The 9,246-nt window shown below is 44.2% G+C and overlaps 1 protein-coding gene across 1 annotated transcript in view; it reads left to right on the forward strand.

Annotated features, from left to right (window-relative positions):
- The first annotated feature begins 5,962 nt into the window (after nucleotides 1-5,962).
- PRRT3 (proline rich transmembrane protein 3) overlaps nucleotides 5,963-9,246 on the forward strand; it is a 46,530-nt gene continuing 43,246 nt past the window's right edge. Inside the window, exon 1 of the mRNA XM_072420652.1 lies at nucleotides 5,963-6,310. The gene's annotated coding sequence lies outside the window, so the exon portion shown is untranslated. The remainder of the gene's footprint in view (nucleotides 6,311-9,246) is intronic.

The raw sequence follows: 9,246 nt of genomic DNA on the forward strand, positions 1-9,246 counted from the left end.
TGTGCAGGGGCGGCACGCTCTCTGCACATCCATTCCTCTGTAACAGGTAAAAGACACATGATCACATGATTACATGATCCTGGACACATGATCACATTATTATATGATCCTGGACACATGATCACATTATTACATGGTCCTGGACACATGATCACATTATTATATGATCCTGTCCTGGACACATGATCACATTATTATATGATCCTGGACACATGATCACATTATTACATGGTCCTGGACACATGATCACATTATTATATGATCCTGGCCAGATGATCACATGATATTATGATCCTGGACACGTGATCACATGATTACACAATCCTGGACACATGATCACATGATTACATGGTCCTGGACACATGATCACATGATATTATGATCCTGGACACGTGATCACATGATTACATGATCCAGGACACATGATCACATGATTACATGATCCCGGACACATGATCACATGCTTGCATGATCCCGGACACATAATCACATGATTATATAATCCTCGACACAAAATACAGGACTACAACACGCCAGAGGCCTGATTTCCCTTTGCTTTGAATAACGACAATCTTCTGGCAAAGGCAATAGAGGAAGTTCCTGACTACCGCTGGCAGGTGCAAATATGCAAAAATTTGATGTTGTAGTTCAGGAATATGAGACAAACTTATCATATGTGGTGCAGTATGAGAGAATGTTTGTATATAGAGTGTATAGGATAGCTGCTATGGGTAACACAACGGGTTCTATTTCTAAAACATGGAATCCGACATACCCTCAAACATTCCCTGGTCAAAGTCAACCTAGAAGATTCTCAGGAAATGTCTGATTTATAAATAGAGACCAACGAGTAATCCAGATCCTTCTCTATGCTCCGTTCACTACTTTGTGTCCTCTGCATCTTTTGTGAATGTTAGGATGTAAGTCTCAAGCAAAGTTTGGATACATAAAAAAGGACCATTTCACCTGCCAGAGGTGTTGTATGTCTGTTCAGCCGCTCAGGTGATCTATGTATACAGACAGTATAGCAGCGTAGGAGCTGCACAGTTTGGTGGAGACACACCTGTTATTGGATTGTAAAGGAGCAGCAGAAATACAATGATGTGTCCTCTGGCTGCTCACTTTGCCCTCACCTCCTATCAAAACACTGCAGAAGAGTCTAAAAGGCATCATTACACCATTACCGTGCCTTAGGCTTTGGCCACACTTGCGCTAAAATTACTTTGCTACTGATTTATCCTTTTTTTTTAGGAGTCACTGGCATCAATGTGATTCCAATGAGAAAAAAATCAGAGAAAATTAGTTGAACCACCAGTGCAACTCTAACCTTTGCCCAAGACAGGTTCACTTTATGTACATTTCATCATCCAATTTGATTCTTTTACTTTGGGTCACAAGGCGCTGTTTATATTTTGTTTACCTTTTCTAAATAAAAAAGGCTGATAGGATCTGTCCAGCTCTTGTGTCAAAGTGGCCCTGGATGATAATACAATAGGGGCCCCTATATATAGGGGTGCTGGGGGTATTTCTGTGCTTATCTGCCATGGTGTAACCATAACGCACAGGTGTAACTTTGTATATTTGTTACCCCATCTGTGCACCAGTGCGCACCACTACCAGCCCCATATGTGGTGCCGCCGAGCTGGGGTCTCCCATTAATCTCTATGGAGCTCATTATTGTGCATCTATAAAGGAGATTTCAGAAGGCTTTGCAGGAGAGAGATGCTGGAGGAAATCAGCAGCACTGAGATGCCATAAAGTTCCATATGGTACGCAGCGCTTTAGCAAACTAAATGTCATCCATTTTTTCAGCAGGACGCACATGTCAGATCAATCCAGCGTACAGCCCTGAATAGCAGCCGGGCCATATTTACACCATGTCAGGTTGCTGGTCAGGCTGCATCCCACGTGGCCTGCGCTTTAATCCCAGCATGGGCAGGCCGGCTCAGGGCGCCGCTGGACATCATTCAATTAGAGGCCTTGTTATCCGATCGGCAGCAAAGCTCGCTGCTGCATGACACGAGAAAAGGACAAGAGGCGACACAGGTGGGAGATGTCTCTTTTATTTGCCCCCAAAAAACCCTTGCATTATATTCTATCAGCATAGAGTTTAATTTGACTATAAATGACTGGGAATGGGGCTGTCACCACGGAAACGGGTTAGATTTGTGCTGTCATTTACTTATTTATGTACAAAAAAGCACTTAGCGGGAAGCTGTTCTTGTGGCTGATTGGCTGTCATATATGTAGCCTTGCACCGTCATCACCAATACAGGTGTCCCCAGTGAAAGATTTCCCCTCACTTCTTGCTCTGGTGACAACTCTAAAATTTCAGATTTGCCATTGCAAATCACCAGAACAAATCTGTAAACCCCCAGCAAGAAAACAGGCAGCATTAATATTCAAATCCTTTCTTATTGTATGCAAAACTAAAACTATGTTTTCATATTCACCCAATACCCCACTGCCCCCCCCCCATTCTTCACACCAGGAATACCAGCAGATTGTAATGTTCAGTGGTCCCCTGGCACTCCACAATGTGTATGAATGGGCACAGCTGCATGAAGTGCCGCCGGTGACACCACATTACTCACTTCGTCCATCAATTCCAACAGCAGATGCAGAGTGTCACACAAGAGATAATGTATGACAAGTCACCCCAAGAATCCAGGAATGGAATGTCAGCTCGTGTGTGCAGCCATTGAGTACGCTCTTGTGGGTTTCTCTAACCACAGGCTGATTATCATCATCCAAAACTGCCTTCATCTGATTTTCCTTTCATAAAAAAGGTACCATCTTTGGTCAGGCATTATCTGGGGTCACCACTGCTTCCTCAACCTAGAAGAAGAAGGTTCAGAGGTGACACAATCATGTAAATCCTGACCCCAATGTCTGTTGTCAGATTAGTATGTTAGGTCACATTCATATTTGTATGCTTGTTGCATGGGGTGCTTTATCACCTGACCATCAGCATGCAGGAATGGCCCTCCAACAGCCTAAATAATGCAGCTCAGGCTGCACTACTCACCTTATCTACAGCTCTGTCTTCTGCAGTACCTCCTTTTCACCACGAGATGCCCTCAGTCTTCTAGGTTGATTGATGGCCATTGTCAGAACAGTGAGGATATACCATAAGGGGAACAATACCTGCTGTTAATAACTAAGTTTAATTTTCACAGAATTGCATGATGGCTAGCATGTGCAGCATTTCCAGGTTTGAATCTTGGCCTGGACACAATCTGCATAGAGTTTGTATGATCTCTTTCTTTTTGTGTGGGTTTTCTCCTGCATCCAATAAATGTACAGGTAAATTAATTGAGTTCTAAAATGTCTTTTTTTCCCTGTTGATTCCTTATTGATGGTTTATCAACGTATTGATTGGACATGCCATTGACTGAAGTTAAAGCCACTCCACCCCTCTCCCCTTATTATGACAAGCTAATGTGAATGTTGGTTTTTAGGAGCACTTCACGCTCATATACATTATCCTGAAGGAGCTGCACTTGATCTGTTGATGGGTGCACTGTGCTTACTTCAGGTTGACCTTATTGGGTACCCATTTACCAGTATATGGCCAGCATTGGGCTATTGATGACATATGACTTTGACATTAGGCCTTATTTATTAAAGCTGGAGAGGATACACTTCAGTGAAGCTGGGTGATCCAGCAAACCTGAAATGGATCTGGTCCAGGATTCCTTTGAAGAAATCCATTCCAGGTTTGTTGGATCACCCAGCTTCACTGATGAAAGTGTTTTCTCTCCAGCCTTGGAGAGCTTTCATAAATTGGGGCCATAGAGAGGGACAACAAATGCCACTACACAAGGACCCCAGACCCCCCTCAGTCAATAGGGTTCCTCACAAGGGTCCCAAGTCAGTTATGCGCAGGGGCCCACTGTAGGTTATATCTGCTGTTATATCGCTGGTAGGGACCTTAAATTGTCAGCTCAGTTACTGACTACAGACTCTGTACAACATCATGGATGATGTCAGTGCTATACAAATGCATAAAATATTGACTTACATATATGCAAATATCTAGTAAACAGACTCTACATTGTCCTACAACACCTCCCAACCTCTGGAGACAGGGAGGAGGAATACCTCAAAGTATAATGGCACCCCCGGCCACGCCACTATTTTGTGGACCATAAAAAATGAATAGGCAAACAGGATTGGTTAGACAACAAGGTTTTATGTTCACAACTATATCCCCCTTTTATTCATTTTTCCAAATAACAATCAATGAGAGTCTGGATGAATGTTCAGTGCTAAATAACATGCTGTAATAATGAGATGATATGTTTTTAGAGGTGTATATTCACCCAAAAAGAGGAACAACTGAGAGACATGGACCGGACACAAGGACAACTGGGGAGAAGGGCAGAGCGACTTGGGTCTGGAAAAGGGACTGGGGGGACTTGGGTCTGACAGAGAGACAACTGAGGAAGACAGAGGGGTAGAGGGACTAGAATTGAAAAGTGGGGCAACTGAAGACAGAGGGATTTGGATCTGAAAGAGGGAAAACTAAGGAAGACAGAGAAATTGGGGGACGTGTATATTAAAGTGAGGCAACTGAGGAGGACAGAGGGACTGAGATCTAAAGGAGGGACAATGGAGGAAGTTAGAGGGACTTAGATCTGAAATGAGGACAACTGATGAGAATAGAAGGATTGGGGGGCATCTATCTGAAAGAGGGGCAACTAAGGGGAACAGAGGGACTTGGATCTAAAAGAGGGACAACTCAGGAGGAGAGAGGGGTAGGGGGACTTGGATTTGACGGAGGGACAGAGGGACTTGAAACAAAAAGAGAGGCAGGTAAAGAGAACGGAGGGACTTGGACCTAAAAGAGGGTCAACTAAGGAGGACAAAGGGACAGTCAGATTTGGATCTGAAAATGGCACCACTGAGAAAGGCGAGTGGGCCTGACAGAGGGACAACCCATAAGAACAGAGGGACTTGGATCTGAAAGTGGGACCAGTGAGCAGTACAGAGGGGCAGCTGGACTTAGATCTCACATAGGTACAACTTAGGAAGGTAAAGGGACTGGGATCTAAAAGTTGGGCAACTGAGGACAGAGGGACTTAGATCTGAAATGAGGACAACTGATGAGAAGAGAGGGATTGGGGGACATGTATCTGAGAGTGGGGCAAATGAGAGGAACAAAGGGGCTTGGATATGAAAGGACAACTCAGCGGGAGAGAGGGGTAGAGGGACTTGAATCTGACGAAGCGACGGAGAGACTTGGATCTGACAGAGGGACAGGGGGATTTGGTTCTGACAGAGGGTCTTGGAACTGACAGAGGGACAGGGGGACTTGGATCTGACGGAGGGACTTGAATCTGATGGAGCAACAGGAGGGTCTGGTCTGACGGAGGGACAGGGGGACTTGGTTCTGACAGAGGGACAGGGGGACTTGGTTCTGACAGAGGGTCTTGGAACTGACGGAGGGACAGGGAGACTTAGATTAGACGGAGGGACAGGGGGACTTGGATCTGATGGAGGGACAGGGGGACTTGGATCTGACGGAGGGACTTGAATCTGATGGAGCGACAGGGGGGCTTGGTCTGACGGAGGGACAGGGGGACTTGGTCTGACGGAGGGACAGGGGGACTTGGATCTGACAGAGGGTCTTGGAACTGACGGAGGGACAGGGAGACTTAGATCAGACGGAGGGACAGGGGGACTTGGATCTGACAGCAGGGGGACTTGGATCTGACAGAGGGTCTTGGAACTGACGGAGGGACAGGGAGACTTAGATCAGACGGAGGGACAGGGGGACTTGGATCTGACAGGGACTTGGATCTAAAAGATGGACAGTCCCTACAAACCAGCAACAGTAGGGAGTTATGCGGCACATACAACACAAAAGCTTTATTGATGTTTTCTTTCCATGTGACCGGTTTGTCACGCACACGATAAAGGCAGCCAAGACATAAAAGCTGAAGTCGTCGGCCTCTTGCTTTTGGCCAAATCTCTCCATTCCAGGAAAAAACTTTGCAGGAGCTGTTCCTCTTCTTCTTCCTGGCATAGAAAGTGCCTGAGTGGGGAGGCTGCACTGTGCAACATGACTTATTTTTCTTTGGCTGAGCTGCATGTGGAGGTGTAGCCCTCAGCTTTATTACTGTGTGTGTGCACGTTACTGAAGTCACTCAGTGAGAAGGAAGGAGACGCTCACACAAGGACTGCTACCTGGAACAGACATATTCTACTTCATTTATGCGTTCACACTGTGGGATAAACATCCGCTCTCCTCTCCGGGACACAGCAAATCTCCCCAGGCAGAGGGAAAACACTTCATAGGCAGAGGGTAAGGCTGCTCTGTTACTGGATCCAATGAGATAATTTATCAATGTGTTATATAGAACTCAACAAATGTTTAGTGATTTTTGGGTCATTTTTAAATGCGACTTTTCTGTATTTTAAGCTGTATCTAAGCCTAAGAATAAAAATGTAATATATTATTATTATTATAACAGTATTTATATAGCGGCAACATATTACGCAGGGTTGTACATTAAATAGGGGTTGCAAATAACAGAAAAATTCAAACAGTGACACAGGCGGAGAGGACCCTGCTTATTGGTCCTTAGATGGGGTGATAACATGAGTGAAATGATCATGAGCAGCTAAGAACATATGCAAATATTGACTTTTCTTGCAAAGTCAAACCTAGCTCTTGCCACTTTTGTTTTCAAAGCCAGCCCATGCATAAGCTCCCTCATTAAAGTGTTTTTTAAATGCAGGAATAAAAAGTCAAACAGTGCAGCTTACCAGCCCTTAGATGTTCATTAGGCATGGTCAGCTGAAGGATATGCAAATGTTGACTTTGTCAAAGTCTAATTTGGCCCTGCCCACTCACATTTCCAAAGCATTACAGAATCTAAACCCAAAAACAAAAATGTCATACAGTGCAGCTCACCAGTCCTCAGTTGTGGGGCTGCCATGATGATCATTAGAGTCTGAGATGTAGCAGCTAAAGTGATATGCAAATCCTGATTGTACCTGTCAAAGTCTAGCTTGGCCCCACCCACTCACATCTCCAAAACCTCTATAAAATGTATATAAACTTAAGAACAAGAAGTCCAAAATTATAGCCCAGCTTACATGTCCTTAGATGTGTTGGTTTCCTTAGTATCGAAGATGTACTCAGTAAAATAATAGGCAAATGTTGACTTTTCTAAAGTCTAAATTAGCCCCGCCCACTCATTTTCCCAAAGCCTACCTGTTGCATAGATTGCCTACTTCTATAAAGTATCTAAAACTAAGAACTGAAAATCATACAGAGCAACTCATAGACTACAACAGTTAATAATGATTTGTAGAACCTGAGATGTAGTCAGCTAAATTGTATGCAAATATTGACTTTTCTTGGCTCCACCTACTCATCTGTCATGTGCCAATGTCATAAAGTGCAGCTGGCCACTTCATAGATGGCTGCATTAGTTTTCTGCTAAGAACATATTCTGCAAATACAGGAAAATTCCTGTTGGTCCAGACAGAAATCCAGTGAGCTCATGACTTCATCTGCAGGAATGTCAAACAATGTGAGTTCAGTAATGAGTCTGTGAAATAATAGATATTAATCATTTCAGAGATCCCAGCCCTTACCCCCTATCCCAATAACATAACTCCTCATAGACTAGCTTTCCTGCGGCCTCTAACCTTAAAAAAGTTACAATGTTGCAATGTGATCACTTGGATAAAGGAGACTGAGGTTATGCTTCCTCCTGCCTGCAGCAGACCAATGACATTATCTCAGTTTAGACACCCCCTGGATGTGAGTAAAATACTGATACTTAATAACAGAAGATGGAGCTTTTCTGGAAATGATGCTGTTGTTGTATTGTGCCAGGGATTTTTATTCTTGCACTGCAAAGACTGAACTTTTGTCGGTGAGGCTGCTGTTTATTTATAATCTGATTCACCATGGAAATGGCAATGAGAACAATAAGTGCAAGTGATCATTTATGTTCAGGTCATGAAGCGGTCACACAAATGTAAGATTTTATTGGTAGATGATCACTTATCTCTCACACATCTGCAGCCCGGATACTTGGCTGGACACCATGTGCTGTTTGTGGTACCTGGATGGCCAGACAGGCAAAGGACAGTATTGGGTGATACTTACCTGCGGATGTTACCTGTGTCTGAGTATAAAAAATCAGAGGGGCCCCCACACTTTTTCTCCAGGAATACTAATATGCTTATTCAGGGGGGTTTGGACACTGATACTGGGGGTCCCAGGACAGTAAGTACATGGCGATAATGGCATGCCAATACTGGAAACTTTCAGTGCTGGGGGGATTTGCACATAGGATTCTGCTGCAGGAGAGGTGATCATGTACACAGGGGGCTTTATAAAGGGTGTCAGGGTAACAGGGAGGTTTCGGCTTTGTTTAGACTGATGGTGAGGCTGTGGCGCAGTTATCGCTTCCTCTTGCAACTGATCATCTTTCTCAGGTGAGACACTACATGCAGAGCCTTACCTGTACTGCCCAAAAGAGAATGAATGGGGGCAGTGAAATGTGCAAGCAGGGTGGTGCAGGTGGCTGAGCAACTGGCGAGGTGCTAATTACTGGGAGCTGCATGGGAGCGCTTCTGAATCTTTGTGTTATCAATAAGGAAAATTGTGGGGGCGGCAGGAAGGGGTAATGTGAAGAATACAGAAAGGGTTATAACTAGGGTTAGTGTTTATTGGAAAGGTTTATGTTAGGGTTACAAAGAAGGATTATACAATTTCTCTGGGGTTACAGGAAAGGGGTTCATGTTAGAAATACAAAGAGGGTTACAGGATAGCTTAGTGTGAGGGTTATAGAAAAGATCAGCAATAGCATCACAGGAAGGGTTAAAGAAATGAATACAGGGATTGTCAAGGTGAAGGGGAGATTAGTGTTGGGGTTACATGGAACGTTAGTGTGAGGGATATAGGAAGGGTAATGTGAGGGTAACTGGGAGGATTAGTGATAGGTACAGGGATCAGGGGTTAGTGTAAGGAATACATGGACTGGTGATGTCAGGGTACAGGGAGGGTTAGTGTTAGGATTACAGGAATTGTTGATTGTTAGTGTGAAGAATACAAGGAGGGATTAGTGTTAGGAATCAAGGGGGTTAATATGTCCCTCTGTGTTGGAGAGATTTAATTTTAGGAAAAAAAGGGAGGGTTAACATGAGGGTAATATGAAGGGTTAGGTTTAGGAACACAGGGAAAGTTAGTGTTAAAGAAACAGGGAGGGTTAGTGTTGG

This window comes from Pyxicephalus adspersus, chromosome 8, assembly GCF_032062135.1.
Source record: "Pyxicephalus adspersus chromosome 8, UCB_Pads_2.0, whole genome shotgun sequence".
In the NCBI taxonomy this organism is placed as follows: Eukaryota; Metazoa; Chordata; class Amphibia; order Anura; family Pyxicephalidae; genus Pyxicephalus; species Pyxicephalus adspersus.